Source organism: Saccostrea cucullata, unplaced genomic scaffold (assembly GCF_032062105.1).
Source record: "Saccostrea cucullata isolate Sc308-1 unplaced genomic scaffold, CSIRO_AGI_Scuc_v1 ctg3656, whole genome shotgun sequence".
Classification (NCBI taxonomy): domain Eukaryota; kingdom Metazoa; phylum Mollusca; class Bivalvia; order Ostreida; family Ostreidae; genus Saccostrea; species Saccostrea cuccullata.
This window is the reverse complement of record NW_026939578.1, coordinates 51,838-63,401: the sequence shown is the minus strand read 5'-3', so window position 1 is coordinate 63,401 and position 11,564 is coordinate 51,838.

Here is an 11,564-nt window from a genome sequence, read left to right as displayed (position 1 = left end):
CATTTGGCCCCCTTAACCAGCCACAATAATGAATGCAATGGTGAGTTTTCATAAAGTTCAATACCCCTACACAGATTTAAACTTAAAATAACTATTTTTTATTAAAGATTCTCTTTTAATATTGTGTTTTGTCACAGTAAGCTATTCCATATGAAATAGGCCTGCCCCATTTTTTAAGCCTTAAAGCTAAGCCATCTAAAAAATGTTTTGGTTGCCGTCTCCCTACCGACTGACTTAAAATGGTCCGACTCATTTTTTCTTTTATTCCAGAACACTTTTTTTCGTTTAATTCCACTTATCCCGTAAACAAATGTGTTGAAATTTCCAGGAAAAAAAAAAGATTTTCCCATCTACCTACCGATCCAGTAATTTTACACTGATTCAAGAGAGAACAGACAAACAATACTTTAAAGATGGTTCTATATAAGGCGTATCTGTGCTACAAAAAAATACGAGATTAAATGTTTATAGATGATATTTGTTATTTACATTCAAATAAAAATTCAGATATCCCCACATTTTTATGGTAAAAATGATTTAAACTGTGTTTGGTATTTAAATTCTGAGTCGGAAAATAAATAGGATCTAGTTTTAAATTCTGATATTTATGAAACGTGATTGATTTAAATTATAGAATTTTCAGGAAAGTCTTATCTTTATATAATGTATCAAAACAAATAGAAAGATCCTTTTAACTATCGTCAGTCTTAACTTATAAAAAACAAGCCATATATGACTTAAATTTTACTGCAAAAAGGACTATTATAAAATCTTTAGTCTAATAATCTTTTCAATTACAAGTCGGTTTTAATTGGAATTCAAAGCTATATACATGTACATATAATATCACAATTTTTTTTTATAGAAAAACCTCGAGTATAAATATTTATTTAAATCATAACCACATAAAACATAATTATGTTGTAAATTGAATTAAATTAAATGTGAAATCCAGATCCTTGTGAGATATCTTTGCAAGAACAATACGGATTAAACAAAGTATCAAAATAATTATATAAGAAAAAAGGCGACATTTTTGTGTTTTAGTATAATTTAAAAAAAATCGATTTGCAAGGAAGAAAAATCGAACTCAGATGAGCGGAGTGGTCCTTGGACCTATCGATGAGTTTAGCAATTCTGTTATTTATATTCTTCCTCCTTTACATCAGATTTTATATCATATCGTCTATTTTTCCATGAAAAATTATCATTTGAACGGACGACTGGTGTATGCATAAAACATAGTTTTTTTTCTCGATTTGTTATTTGTCGATGGAACTTAACTTGAATTCCAAAGAAAATGATAAAAATAGTCCGTGTAAATAATATTATGTATTTTTAATAAATCTTAATCTGTTGATTATGAAGATATGTACAGGCAAAGGTGGAAAATTTAAATATAGTTTGACTATTTGTGTTCTGCAGTGTTTTTAAATATGTAACATTGTAGTAAGTCGAATATGGAATTTTAGTTTAAAATTTTTTTGTAACCTATTTCATGGCATTTTGTGTGTTATTGAGAATCGCATAATATAAAAGAAACATTTACATACTATTTACCATATATGTGTCAAAATTTTAAAATTTCAAATACGTTTGTATGCCATAGTTGTTTTAAGTCCCTTTTTAGCTTACGTGAGCCGAAGGCTCAAGTCAGCTTTTCTGATCACATTTTCTACGTCGTCTGTCCGTCTGTTCGTCTGTCTGTCTGTCTCTCCGTCTGTCCGTCCCTCTGTACACTTTTCACATTTTGGACTTCTTCTAAAGAACCACCGGGCCAATTTTAACCGAATTTTACCATCCTTGGGTGAGGGGGGGTGGGGTTAAAAGTTTTAAAATGAAGGACCAAGTCGCTTTTCAATGGGAGATAATCAAAAAATACAAATTAAGGGTGGATTCATTGAAAAATCTTCATCTCAAGAACCACTGGGCCAGGAAAGCTGAACTTATGTGGAAGTATCTTCGGGAAGTGTAGATTCTAAATTGTTAAAACCATGATGACACCCGGGGTTAGGGCAGGGCCACAATAGAGAATCCAATGTATACATTGAAATATAAAGGACAAATCTTTAAAAAATCTTCTTCTGAAGAATCACTGGGTCAGAAAACCTGAAACTTATTTAGAAGCATTTTTGGGAAGTGTAGATTCTAAATTGTTCAAATTAGACCCCTTGATATATGGCAGGGCCGCACTAGATTATCCATAATTCACATTGAAATATATAGGAAAAATATTTTAAAATCTTCTTCTGAAGAAGCATCAAGCCAGAAAATTTTAAACTTTTTGTGGAAGCATTCTTAGGTAGTTTAGATTCTAAATTGTTCATATCATGACCCTCAGGGTTAGGGCGGGGCCGCAAAAAGAAATCTTAAGAACCACTGTGCCAGAAAAGCTGAAACTTATGTGAAAGCATTCTGGGGTAGTGTAGATTCTAAATTGCTCAAATCATGATTCCAGGGGGTAGTGTGCGGCTGCAATAAGGAATCGAAGTCTTACATTGAAATATATAGGGAAAACCTTTTAAAATCTTCTTCTCAAGAACCAAAATGATTAAATGATTTGAAACACATGAAGTGTAATAAAAATGATACTTTCCACAATGTTTTACTAAAGAAGTCATTTTAATATCAAAACAATTAAGCAATATCTGCTATTTAGAATTCAGTCTATTCATGAATATTGATGAAGAAAGTGCGTAAACAGTAGGACTTTATTTAAGAAATAAGGTACCATTTTCAAACATCTATCGGGATACAAATACGGGTTGGTATCGAGATTAAATTCCATAAAGCCCGAAGGGCTTTATGATGAATTTAATCTCTTATCTTGTGAAAACGTATTCAAATTTTTATGGGTATCTTAACACTGACTGCATAACTATTTACTGTTTTTTTTATGATAATCTAATTGTAAATTTTATTCAATTTATTTTAATTTATATCTTACACATATGTATATATCCAGTTATACATGAATAATATAATTGCCAGTCATATATGTTAAAATATAAATTTAAATTATATCATCAGCTCATATATATACATATTTTCTTTCTTCTTAATTTGCCTTGTTATATAGAATTCTACTGAATTTATGCATGTATATATTAATATCTTTCAATGTTATGTAGCTAATATTTACTTGTACATGTATGACTTTGATCTTTGTATTGTGGAAAGGACTTATATAGGCAGTGCCTGCTGTCCAATCCTATTATGTTAATTCATAATAAAATATTGTTTAAATTAAATTAATTATACATGAATTTAAGCCTCATTTGCTGACAAAAAAGACGTGTTTGTACTAACAGTGCATTAAACACATAATTTAAAAAATTCTTCTTTTTCACCATTTTTATTTGTCATCGTACTTTTTGTTATTGATTCTTAACTGTTTCTTCTACCCCCCGCCCTCCCCCCAAAAAAAATTCTTTTTGCGAAATGATTGGAAGTTTCAATTAATCGTGATATATTTGTAAAAGAGAACAATAAAGGAGGTTGGATTCTGCCATCAAAGTAAATGAGAATTTTTTATCAAGTATATTTTTAGAATTTATACACATAGCTTTTAATTATTAAAAACCAAAACAAGAAATAGGGTCTATGTACTTGTACATGTGTTGGCGCTACAGAGCATTCCGTTTTGACCTTTTTGCATCCTTAATACCTTTTACTCATGAATCTTTTTTTTTAGATTCCTACAATATTTTTTTCAAATAAATTCTGGGAACAAATACTCTCTTATTTTATCTGAAATACTAGACACATTAAAATTTGTGACAACAAAGAAATTTTCAAATTACTCCGCATGTTCAATTATATGACATTTTTGTACTCAAATTCAATTTTTATAAATTATTTATATTCAACAATGTATATTTTTTAACATTCATCGGAAAAAACTGCTTAAAAATCTACAAAAAAGCAAGATTTATCAGGGACTATTTCTTGTGGTGGAAGGATATTCAGCAGAAATTTCTGCAAATTTGCACATTTGTTAAATTTGATGTCTTGAAACTTCAGCCTCACATACTTTTACTCGGAGAATATTCCCGTTTTGATTTTGCAGGAATATTTAATATAGGTCTTAATTTATATTTTTAGAACAAGTTTTACACCTTCCTCAACAAACTTTGCCAAGAAATGAATATATATTAAAGAAGTCAAGATAAAATTTACACCATTTTTTGCCTGAAAATCACATATTTTGACCTATATTTCAAAATTAACATCACTGACTCCAACTTTTTCTTTCATTATTTTAAACTACTCGATACTTGTGACTGATCAGCACTTAACTTCTAAAAAGCTTGATATACGAAAATATTTTATTGCCTATTTAGTTTTTTAATACCCCAAATATGTTATTTTTTAGTGCAAAAATGTCACACAATAATAAACGCGCATTAATTTGCATGATTTGTTCAATGACAAATATTATTCAAACTATTTTATGTAAAATAAGATTAAATTTATTAACGTAGTAACATCTGATAAAATAAAATTAGAGATAAAGTAATTAATCAAAGAGTTAAAATTTAAGTGCACAAAGGTCAACTTAATTGTACCATAGATCAGTAAGATGCACACTGACCCCCTATTTTCTCTGCGATTCTGAGTCAAACTATATGAGTACTTATCCAAAATATAATTCCCAAAAATTCTTGAAAAATAATCATTTGAAAGTAATGTCATTTTAAATACTAAATAAGTGCTTATTTTAAACTCAAAACAAGTCTTTGTGTCGTCATTTTCATATTATATTTGTTATATTTATCAAATATGATGATAGAATTCAAGACATTGTATTATATAGATAATTTGTTACCGTTATAAAAGGGTCCCCTGCACAAATAACACTGAGTAGGCTTTCCGTAAAAAAAAAAAAAGGAATCCCGGCCCAAATTAACATACATGTACCCCCAGTACATTTAATTTTTCGAAAGAGAAAAAAAATTATCGTTTTCTTCTTTAAAAGAAACCTTCCGCCACAAAATATAGTTCCTCACTGAAATATATTGTTATTATCATGGAGTTTGAACTAAATATAGACAGAAATTGACATTGTAGAATCTAAATTTATTGTAAGAATTAAAACATTATGCAGATTTTTTGAAATGTAGGTTAAGATAAAAATCTGCTCAAATGCTCAGGGAGAACCTTAAAAGCTACACGTAAATATGAGTTCAAAACCTCCTTAACGTAAAGTTTCAAAATATGTGACAAGAGATCATTGATAAAAATAAGGTACAGCAAACAAATTTTATTTTTAAAAATCCCATTCAAGAATTTCAATTTTTTTGAAAGAAGGGGGACTTGGAACAGTAAGTGCGACAGATCTTAAAGCAAGATTTGTGTCCCGACCTATATTAAGGGGAGACAGGACACATGTCACATGACTACAAAGACATATCACGTCATAATTGGTGATGATATACATGTTAAACGTTGTTAAAATCAACAGTTCTTGTGTATTTATATTCTAAATTCTAAAGTTGTTTTTTAAACATTTAATTTTAAAAATTATTATTAATAAAATTTTTAAAGATCTTGCCATCATTTAGATATTGTGAAGTTGCCCAATCCACACATTAGTTTCTCTTTACCTTGCAGTCTGACGTCAGTGACGTCATAGACGTAGTGTTTGAATTCTCAGTGCAGCGAGATCAAGTACACACACCCGTCATGATCAGTTTTATTTCATAAGAAACAGGTCACAGTCAATGTATCGTGATAAATTTCTAAAGCAGATTTTTAAAATTAATATTTTTTCGTGTCGAGTAGCAGAGATTCTCTCTAATTATATAACTTTGAATGTTTACATTTTCGTGTGACGTCACAATTGATTTCCCGCACTCGGAAAATACAAACGTGACGCGTTTTAATCATGCTTACGTCTAATTCAACGATGTCCTGTGCGATATTGAGGTTAGCTTTACCCTGTGATATTTATGCAGTAAATAATTACGATGCAGGACTGACGTTCAATCATAAATTAAGAAATATTTATTGACAAAATTTTTTCCAAAGGAGGTTTTTGTCGTTGAAGCTGCCTTGAAAAATGCAGAATTTATCCCACCCAAATACTATATAAAATTAAAACAATGGCTTTCAGATAATTTAAGCACTATGAATATTATGAAATATTTGAGTATATTTAAGGAATCACTGTCTAGTTTTGAGAGTATTCCAGGGCATCAACAATAGTGGGAAACATGGGATAATTTGCATAACGGGCGAAGCCCGTTATGCTAAAATTATCCCATGTTTCCCACTATTTTGATGTCCCTGGCATACTCTCAAAAACTAGACAGTGATTCCTTATATTTCCATTTCATTGTGAAATAAAATTGTAGATTTACACTTTAAAAATGTAGACATAGACTATAATCAAACGAGGACTTCCATGCCAATTTCAATAGTCCTCGCCCACTGACGTCAAACACATAGGCAGTCGCACGAGATTTACATGCATATTTGGCATCCTTAGCGTCAGACACAGAGACAGATGCGCACGAGATTTGCATGCGTATTAGGCTTCATTAGCTCCTGACCTATCGACCTGCCTAATTTACATTCCGGCAGAATTATCAAGAAATAAACTCCGAAAACTTTCAAAGAGTTGTCACAAAGAAAAAAATTAGAAATGGAAATATAGTGTTATCTATCATATTTATCGTTTGTGCGTAAAAATTCGCATTATGGACTTCGTTATGGGCCCGTAAACATGAAGTATCTAAACTCCATACAAACTCTAAACAGGGCGATATTTGTGGGGGCGATATCTTTTAAATAGGTCAAGAAACCCCATGACAGGACCGTTTTAAAATGTTAAGTAAATATTCAATTAGTAATATAAAAAATACGAAAAAAATTCATTGACAGGAATTTTTTGAGCTAAACGTCCTCTTCCTCCTTAAAATTATTCTAAATAATGTTTTCGTACTTATAAAAGATTTGGATTCTATATTTCTATGTAAACTATAATCATTTAAGATCCCATAATGAAATTTTAAATTTCTGAACTTAGCGAGGTGCTATATTTTGTGGCGGAAGGCTTTTAAGAATCAATTTTTGGAAGTATTTTAAGTATGGATTTTTACTTGCAGTCTGTACAGTCTGTACAGAGAGTAATTTTGTGCAGAGAAATGATATATGCTGGTCCTAAATTACACATTGAATTAAATGTCATGAAGTCTATCATCATATTTGGCGAATATATCTAATATATTGTGTATAGATAAAGAATAGCCCGATTTTAGCTAAAATTAAGCACTTTTGTAATAATATATGAAAATTAACATCAAAGACCCGAACTTTTTATTTCATTTTCTGAATACATCCTTTAGCCAGTCTGCTTGATATCAGAAAATGTCATTACTTTCAACTGATTTTAAATGTATTACTTTTTAGCTCACCTGAGCTGAAAGCTCAAGTGAGCTTTTCTGATCACATTTTGTCCGGCGTCCGTCTGTCCGTCCGTCTGTCTGTCCGTCCGTCTAGCTGTCTGTCTGTCCGTCTGTCTTTAAACTTTTCACATTTTCGACTTCATCTCAAGAATCGCTGGGACAATTTCAACCAAACTTGCCACAAAGTATCCTTGGGTGAAGGGGATTCAAGTTTGTTCAAATGAAGGGCCACGCCCTCATTCAAGGGGAGATAATTGGGAATTAATGAAAATTTGGTGGCATATTTTAAAAATCTTCTTCTCAAGAACCACAGTGCCATGAAAGATGAAACTTATGGGGAAACATCCTCAGGTAGTGTAGATTTAAGTTTGTTCAAATCATTACCCCCGGGGGTAGGGAGGGGCCAAAATGGCCGACCAAAGTTTTACCTAGAAATATATAGGAAAATTCTTTAAAAATCTTCTTCTCAAGAAATATATAGGAAAATTCTTTAAAAATCTTCTTCTCAAGAATGACAAAGCCATAATTCATCATATTTATATGGAAGCATGTTCAGATAGTGTAGATTCAAGTTTGTACAAATCATGACCCCCGGGGGTAGGGCGGGGCCAAAATGGCCGACCAAAGTTTTACATAGAAATATATAGGAAAATTCTTTTAAAATCTTCTTCTCAAGAATGACAAAGCCATAATTCATCATATTTAAATGAAAGCATGTTCAGGTAGTGTAGATTCAAATTTGTTCAAATTATGACCCCCGTGGGTAGGGAGGGGCCAAAATGGCCGACCAAAGTTTTACATAGAAATATATAGGAAAATTCTTTTAAAATCTTCTTCTCAGGAATGACAAAGCCATAATTCATCATATTTATATGGAAGCATGTTCAGGTAGTGTAGATTCGAGTTTGTTCAAATTATGACCCCCGGAGGTAGGGCGTGGCCAAAATGGCTGACCAAAGTTTTACTTAGAAATATATAGGAAATTCTTTAAAAATCTTCTTCTCAAGAATGACAAAGCCATAAATCATCATATTTATATGGAAGCATGTTCAGGTAGTGTAGATTCAAGTGTGTTCAAATTATGACCCCCGGGGGTAGGTTGGGGCCAAAATGACCGACCAAAGTTTAAAGATATATATAGGAAAATTCTTTAAAAATCATTTTCTAAAAAATAGCAAGTCCATGATTGGTCATGGGACTACTTTTGGATTTAAACTTTACAATAAAAAGCCATTTTCTACTTTTTCCTACCCTTAGTGATCAGGTGAGCGATGTGGCCCATGGGCCTCTTGTTTAATGTTAAGAACACCAGATTTTTGCGTGCAAATTATTGATGTTGGAAAGTAATTTGAAACATTTTGTTATTCTATTTTTTAAGTGACTGTTTGAAATTGAAAGGAAAGAATTGTGTTTGATACATTAATCCTTTGGATAAAGATACTTAAGGAAAAACTATGAAATATTGATTCATGTACCAGACGTAATTACAGTCCAAAAAGATCAAACTTATTGTTCCGTAGTGCTAAAAGAATCCCATTGAAGGCCCTAGTTCTCATTCGTGGTGCACCGTATTGGAATTTAATTGTGACGTCATGGAAAATTTAACAAGCGACAAAAAACAAATTAACACCAATTTGATGCGTTAATGACACCTTGAATTCATTTTATTTTTTCAACTATTCATTAAATCTTCTAAAATAACAATACTTGATAAAATAATGTCAAGTAATAGAAGAAAGTCATTCACCAAATACGACGTCACCAGTCTTGACATGACGCAGTACAGTTGATCCAGAGGAATAGATTTACTGTTTGGATAGTTATAAAAATGCTTAAATAAATCTGAAATAATCGCTATTGTTTAATCTTTTCATCAAACTAAAACAATATAATTTATCTTTTACAATGCATCTATATTATTAATTTATCTAGAAGTATTTGAGCTGCACAGGGACAAGGACTGTTAGAATATCTCTAGAACGTATTCGTGATTTACATCACAAGTCCAAGGCATAGGCTATTTTGTTGAGCTGAAATATGGAATATTAATTGCTTGTAAGGTGTATATTTTGAAAAGTGCTAGGAGCTGATTCTGGACTGCATATCATTATTTGTTTTTATAACAGAATTTAAGCGGAATAGAATTTTTTAGCTTTCGTACGCATTTTCGATAAAAATATTTTCAGTACTACCCAAGCAGCCAATACTAGCACCCAGCACTTTTTGAGAAGTGGAAGTAAACATATTTTATATGAAATATGTATCAATTATTTTCTTCAAAAACAAGTATATGCCTTTGTTTCATCATCATTTCCTACATTCAGCTTAACAATGGTATTTTATACTAGTCATGTGACGTACAGCTGATGCGTGCATGCGATATAACTGGTACTGTGTACGACCCAGCCCTATTCATTAAGGATGGGTATGTTACATTTTCTACATGTATCTAGTTACTTTGTTACAATATCTAAAAAAAAAGAGTTAATATTAAAACGATGCTAAGATCACATTTTCCATTTCGGTTATTAACATAGCTGAGTGGTATGGATTATTTTACAGTTCATAATCCGCCAAGCGGATTATAAAACAGCGTAAACTTACTCAAACCTGGTTATATTTGAATAATTTGGCCAAGAATTACAGCGTCTAATTTAATTTTGAAATCATCAAGCGACTGTTGTTTTAAAATTTTGTTGCTTTCTATTAGTTCAAATTTTTCGAACACTAAATAAAACCAATGTCGTTTATTTTAAAATAAAAATGGAAGCGATGGAAAGCGAAGGGGGTTAAAACTGAGGCATAGAACAAGCAGCCATGTTGTTTCATTTAGATCGAGTAACTGTCTGAAGTTAAACTTTTATTAATTGAATCTGGAGTTTTCCCATGATTCCCGAGCAGTGGAAATGAAATGACTGCATGGATACAGATGATTCACCTGATTATCAGTGGATGTGACCCATACCAAACAAGATTATACAAAAAAACTGCGTCACTTTCTTGAATACAAACAAAATGTCATTTAATATGAAATCACCTGAAGATATACCAAATCAACAAGTTTTCTGAGAAAAGTGTATTAGCAGTAATACATGTGTTGTAGCTATAATCCTCTAGCAAGAAATATACATTAATTTGGTACCCATTAGAAATTAAAAATGAAATTATACCAACAAAATATCATTGAAGCGGAACAAAACATAAATCTTATTGATACATGAACAAGTCAAACCAAAGCAAACTTAATATTTTAAGCGTTTCGGGAAAAAAGTTAAAGAATCCAAAATACTTTTTGAAAGCAGTTATTCCGATTATAATATAACTGAACTAGAATGAAATACAAAACATTGTCTGTTACTAATTATTTTCACTGAAATACTAAAAATTAACCTTTAAGTTAATATCTGCAAGCCTACATTAAAATGCGAAAAAAAGGACCTATGCATACTGATAGACAATTCGAGGGAAAGATTGATTGTGTATTCTTTTTTCCCCCGTTAGAGAACGTTTCACTCTTATCGAGATTTTAAATTGCTTTAAAAAATATTAGTTCCATTATTGTCATATGACTGTAATTTATAACATGTATGATATGGAAAAATTGAAATTATCGAAAGAATACATCTTATGTAAGACTTTCTTGCTTAAAAAAATCTTCGAATGGGCTTAATATCCCATGTCTTTTTAGCAGCATAATTGTTTTTTGTAATTATTATGATATTGTATCACTCTATACATGTTTTTCATTTTAAGCAAAATGTGGATCAGACAATTCGCTATTTAAAATCAAATTCAAGCACGAAAAATAGTCTTCGTAACAAAATCATACATTTATTTGATTTTTTTATTTTCAAACTGTTGTATTGAAAAAAGATTTTTTTTTTATTGCAATTAATCGATGCTTAAATTCCCACTTTTTTCTTATAAGATATATTTGTTCGTGTTTGAAAACTTTGATATTTGCAGATACTTAATATATAGTAAACAGTAATCAGTAATATAGACAAAGTCAGTAAAAACTATGTATTACATTTCTCCCCACTTCGCGAGGTTATATTTGTATTGTTTATCTTACGAATAAACACGTACTATAATGCAAAAAAAGTACAAGGTGTAGATACATGTAACAATAAAAAAGTATAAAAACTTCTTTGC